This window comes from Cupressus sempervirens, chromosome 5 (genome assembly GCF_028749045.1).
Source record: "Cupressus sempervirens isolate cs-2001-9-10 chromosome 5, ASM2874904v1, whole genome shotgun sequence".
NCBI classification, from domain to species: Eukaryota; Viridiplantae; Streptophyta; class Pinopsida; order Cupressales; family Cupressaceae; genus Cupressus; species Cupressus sempervirens.
In genome coordinates, this window is record NC_143122.1 from 38905574 (window position 1) to 38912336 (window position 6763).

The window sequence follows — 6763 nt, forward strand, 5'->3', positions numbered from 1 at the left end:
CACTTTACAACTACAGTAGTGAATATTATTGACTGTCATCCCCACCCAAATTTTACCTCCTCATTGGAGGGTTTATTGGTAACCAAAATCTTATGTGTAATGTGTTGATTTACATTATACTTTGGATGTGATGCATGGTTACTTATTTTAATTTACATGTTAAGTTTTTAGATGGATGAATGGTGAAATGTTTTAGAGGTAAAATTTTTATGTATTGATTTACCCCTCCTTTTGAGAAATTACTTTCCCATTGTTATTTCTAACACTGGTTTATCATCTGTATGTATCTTGTCCAACTTTAACTATTCATCATCCAAAACTAACTGAATGAAATGTTACCACAACTACATGTGTTTTGTCTTTGACTACAGAGCATAATTATTCACAAGATAAATGACACTTTGACTATATAAAAAAAAAAAATTATCCCTCTGAGGGTCTCCCAATTCTTCTAGGAAGAATTGAAGCCATATAATCTCCTTGGCTACCTCAGTAGTAGCAACATACTCTACCTCTGTAGTGGATAAATTATTCACATTCTGTGACCTAGAAACCTAGCTCACTACTACCCCACCAACATTGAGTATATAACCTATACTACTCCATCAGGTATTAATATTCAAGTCAACATAGCCCTATAAATCAATATTAGAGCCCCTAAAGTGTAAAAACTTATTGGATATTCCTCTCAAATATTTGAGAATCCATTTGATAACATTGCAATGCTCAATTGCTGGATGACTTATATACCTAATAAAAATTATGACTGCATGTGAATTATTTGCCCTATTACATACCATAACACACATTAAGATTCCAAAAACTAAAGGAAAAGGTACCTTGGATATCTTATCTTCCTCTTCTTATGTCTTTGGACACATCTCCTTAGTGAACTTCAAATGACCATGTAAAAGTGTGCTGACAGGTTTAGCATTCTCCATAGAGAAATGTTGGAATACCTCAATCTAATAAGCCTAAGATAATGTCAAAATTTTGTTCTTCCCATCTATCCAAATTTTCATACCAATGATTTTTTTTATTTTGACGCCAAATCCTTCATAGAAAATGAATTTGCTAGCTGTTGTTTTAACTTGACAGAAGCATCCTGGGGTAGTTGGCCATCCTGCATGTTGGAGGAATTTTGGTGGAGTTGTGAGGACCTATTTGGTTCTTGGATAATTATTTTTGATGTATTTAATAAATTTTGTAAGCCTTTTAAGGAATTTGATGTTTAATTTCTATTCAAGGCTGACTTGTGGCTCTACATGTATTTAATGTAAGGGTTATTTAATTTGTAGTTTACTGGGCCAACTTGTGTCTTAGTTGGGTATAATTATGGGATATGGTGAACTCTTTAGTCATTATTCATCCATCTTGGAGAAGAGGATGTGGTAGAGGAGAAAAATTTGAAAAGGCTAGTAGCTGTGGCTTGGAAAACCAGAAGATTTCTTGGTGGGCTTGCAAGCACAATTTGAGATTTTCCTTGGAGGTTTGTACCAAAGTGTAGATTTGGAATAGATAGGATTAGGATTGGATCTTGAAAGATTTTGTAGAACTATTACTTTCTTTTTATTTGGCCACAAATGGGAAGCCCTTACAACCCGTCACATTACATGTGATTAGTTATTTTATGAATAAAGAGTTGTAATTTGATATCAAATCTTGTATTATTATTGTGTTTCCATTGTATGGTTATTTGTTTGGGACTAGGAAATCTACTTTGGGGATTCTCCTACCTTGCACTGCATCAAGTGGTATCAGATGAAAGATTGTTCTTGAGTGTTTAGACCAAGCACTAAAGTTGAGGCAATTTGCACTAGGACCTTGGGAGGACACGCAAATAGATCTAAGGTTGTGAAGATGTAAAGTTGATCTTGTTTAGGAAGATTAATCTATTGGTGATTTTTTGTAGAGTGTTTTCAAAGATCTTAGAAGATGGTTTAGAGAGGATTAGACCCTAAGATGATTGAAAATCTCCATGATATGGTGGAGAGGAGGTTTTATGAGATGTCTACTAAATTTGAAGCTAGTTTGGCTGATCAAGATAAGGGGGTGTCTACTTAGTTTGAAGCTAGCTTGGTTGATTGAATTAAGGATAGGATGAGAGAGCATTCCATAGATGTTTATGGAGTTGGAGTCAATTGATGCGAAAGAAATTTGTCTAGCCAGTTAAAAGACTTGTTTGAGAGAGAAAATGGCATTGCAAGGTCAATGTGGAAGAGGTTGGTTTTGTTGATCAATTTGTGGAGTCTGATATAAAACCTATAGAGAAAAAAGAGGTTATTGCTAAGGATATGCCTAACCTTGTTGATGCTGGGATGGAGAGTGGTTTTCATGATTAGTTGGTTGAGTCTTATATTGAGATTTTAGAGTACTTGATCGTGGATGATCTACTTATTGTTGGTTGTGACTTGTATGTTGTAGAACACCTTTTTGTGAGAAATGAGATGGTTGGTGTTGTGAGTTTGAAATGTGTTGATGGAGATCTACATATTGCTAGTGATGTGGAGTTTGTTTCTATTGGTGTGGATTCACTAGTTGCTGATGTTGATGAGGGTTTATCGATGAAGCATAATGTTCAATTTGTTCCTAGGACTGAGCAGGCTGATTAGATGGTTGAGATTCTAGTGTTTGATAGAATGATGCATATATGGATGATTTACATGTTGGTTTCTTATCCTTGTTGGAGTATAAACCATTGGTGAAGATGAAGATGGTTGTGGATTTTTCATTGGGTACCAAAGTGTGCGACACACTTTTCTTTTTGCACCTACAAAGCCTAATGCAGGAGCATCCTGGGCTAGTTGGCCATCTTGCATATTGGAGAGATTTTGATGGAGTTTTTTGGACCTATTTGGGTCTTGGTTAATTAATTTTTTATGTATTTAATAAATGTTGTAAAATCAAGGATTTAAAGTTTAGCAAATGGATGCAAAATCTACATTATTGAATGGAACTCTCGAAGAGGAAGTTTACATAGAACAATTTGAAGGTTTTGTGGATCCTAGAAAAAGTGATATGGTCTTAAAATTACAAAAAGCATTGTATGGTCTCAAGAAAGCTCCCAGAGTTTTGTATGAAAGAATTTATAACTACTTGATAAAGATTGGTTTCTAAATAAAAAATGATAACATCAACCAATCTATCAAAGAAGGACCAAACAGGAAGATTGTGTTGGCAAAAGTATTTGTGGATGATACTTTATTTATAAGAAATGATTATTTATATAGAAAATTTAAAGAAGAGATAGGTAAATAATTTGAGATGTCCATTTTTGGAGAGATAAAATACTTTGTTGGATTGTAGATCTAGCAAAAGCAAGATACTATCTATATTACTCAATACAAATATATCAAGGAGATACTAAAAAAGTTTGGAATGGAAGATTCAAGACTAGTTTGACCACCTATGTCTATTAGACATAAGCTTTCCAAAAATGATGATACGAAAGAGGTAGATCAAACCACATACAAATCAATGATTGAAAAATTGCAATATGTAGTGCACACAAGGCTTGATATTGCATTAGCAGTTGGTATGGTGGCCAGATTCTTAAAAAATCTCAAAGAAAATCACATGATGGCAATAAAAAGAATCATGAGGTATCTAAAAGGTATTGAAGATTATGGATTATGGTATAAAAAAGAAGGCAATTTGGATTTAAAAGCATTTATAGATGGTGATTGGGTAGGAAATGTTGATGATAGGATGAGCACCAATGGTGGAGCATTCTTTGTCGGTAAAAGACTAGTGTCTTGGACAAGCAAGAAGTAGAATTATATATCTCAGTCATTAGCAAAGGTAGAATATGTGGCAGAAATAGTTGATTTTTCGAATGTTCTTTGGTTCAAGAAACTATTGGAAAATATTAATATAGAAATGAAGGATTCAGTGGCCATATTCTATAATAAGACTAGTGCAATTAATATATCAAAGAATCTTGAGATGCATACCAAAACCAAGCACATTTCTATAAAATATCATTTTTATAGAGAATTGGTACAAGATAAACAGGTAAGATTGGAGTATGTGAATACTAAAGAACAAATTATAGACATATTCACTAAGCCTTTACCTAAGGATGCATTTTTTTATTTAAGAGGTAAGTAAGGGGTCATTCCCCTATTTGAAGCTCACTAAATTAAAGTTTAGTGATGCATCATCTAGACTATGTTGAATATCAGTCAATTGATGCAGTATTAAAAAGGGCATATTGCATATGAATCAATACATCAGGTACATTAATATTTACTAAATATTGTCTTTGGGATGAGATGTCAAAGAGGAAGAGTTTTCTGTCATATCTCACAAAAAAATTCTAGAGAGGGAGAGTATATGTTTGACAAATTTTTTTATAAAGGGAGAATTATTTGTAGAAATGTCAAAGATGAAGAACTTGGTCTAATATCAAAGAGGTAGAGTTTGCTGATAGAGATGAGAAACTAAAGGTAGAGGGAGTTCACATTGATAGAGGGAGTTATCATGGATGAGAATCAAAATGAAACTAAGGATATTTTCCTTAATTTATTTTTCTCTAAATTTTCATTGTATTATGACATGTGTTGCCATTGATGCCAAAGAGGGAGATTGTTGAAAATAATTGGTTACATGTATATTGTCTTTAATGTTACACAAAATGTCATATCATTGCCAATTAGTTTATACCAAGATAACTTGAGTAATGAAGACAGTTTCCTATGTCTACTAAGCATCCCAAAGTTTTCCAAGTTCAGAAGTTAGTGACTACTAAGTTCACTTGGGCATCAAAAAGAAGTTCAAAGAAGATGAGTGTTAACCAAGCTCACTTTAGCTGGATGGAACTAGTCCTAACCAAGCTCAGTTGGTTATGAAAGAAAGTTTGTGAAGATGCAATATTAACCAAGTTCACTTGGTTAACATAAGAAAACCATTTCTAAGTTAGAATCTACCGAGGAGGGTCAATTAATGTAGGATTTTCTTGTTTTGGCATATTGAATTCAATAGTTTTTTTGATTAGTTGTAGCCAACTGAGGAGATGAATATTAAGTATTCTAAGTTATATTCAAGCTAACTTGACAATGTGTATGATATAAATATGGTCAACATGAGGATTGAATGTGTGTAAATAGTAGAAGATTTAAAGATTCTTAGAGGAAGAGAATTAGAAAGATAAGTAGAATATCCTTGTTGAGCTACAAACATACATTCGATCATAAAAGATCAAGTATACAAACTAGAGTTGATATCTATAATCAGCAATTCAGTTGCATCAAAAATTAGGTCATGTCATTATTACTCTCTAACCATTGTAGTAGTGATCTAAATCTCTTAACATAGTTGGCTTAACAACTATCTGTAAATCCTCTAACAAGGCGACATTTCTAGCTTGAAGTGTCTAAAGACCTCTAACAAGGCCACTCCAACAGGGTGATTAATTCCTATAATAGGGTAACACCTAATAGTGTTTTTTTTAACCTTTAATAGGATTGGCTACTAACATGGCTCACTTCAGAAGAGTGAAAATTAGGAACTAGTTGCAATTGGTAGTTTTTCCCAAATTGGGTTACCACGTGAAATCTTAGTGTAACTTGTGTTCATGCTATTTCTTTTATGTGTATGCAACTAAGTTAAATAAGGTTAAACACTGTCAATATCTCAAGATTTTCATTTTCTAAGTTACTATTTCTATTTTAGTATTTTCCAAGTTACAACATTTACTAGTGTAAATTGAGTGTTTGTGTAGTTGTTAAGCATCAATATATTCAATGAAGTTTGTTATGTATTAACATCTAAGGGATCTGCAATTTATTTTAGTGCTAATTGATTCACCCCTCCCCTCTCAGTTACTCCTCTTATATTTCTAGCACTTCTACCACCTTCATATTAAAGAAATGCTTCATGAGAAATACCTTATTTGAAGTGGAGGGTTTTTCATATAGCTTTTCTAGGGTTTGCATTAAGTCTTCGATTATCTTCAATTTTTTAATGTTAAATATCATCAATGGTACCAAGCATAATTGAATTCTTTAGAGTGTCTTTCTATCTAAAATTTTCCACTCCTCATCTATCATAGTTCCGTATTTCTTAATTTTTCCTTCGATTGACTTCCATAAATCCTTTCGATAGAGATTGTCCTCTATTTTAAATTTCCATAACTAAAAGTTCTAACCATTAAACTTCTCAACCTTTAACTTACCCTCATATGCCTTTGCTCCCACTCAACCATGAGACTCAAACTCAACCATGAGACAATCCTGAAGAGGATAATTGAAAAATGCCCTTTCTCTGATACCACTTGTTAGGATTAACCACACACAAAATTTTTTTTTACATGCAAATATAACCAATATTAGAAAATAATAAATCACAATGAAGATAACACAAGACATTAAGATTTAATGTGGTTCACCAAATAACTAGGCTACGTCCACCAAATAATGAGTCTAATATTATATTATCTAGTTATTACAATCTAATTATAATTTGTAATCTCTTACAACTCAATACCATTGCAAGAAGAAATTATTGCATCACATCTTATGAAATACCTAACTCTAAGCCATTTTACACAAGTATTTTTTATTCTTTAGGGTTCAAAAATTAGTTACAATATTTCATCCCAAAAATGCTGATAAAATAGCCCCACAAAAAATTATGGAGTATGTACAATACTTCCCTGATTAATCACCATAATCTAACAATCTCCCACTTGGGGACTGATCATTCTCCACTCTAATCATAAAATCTTCCACTTGGAGAGTGATCTTTTAGCAACTTTGCTAAT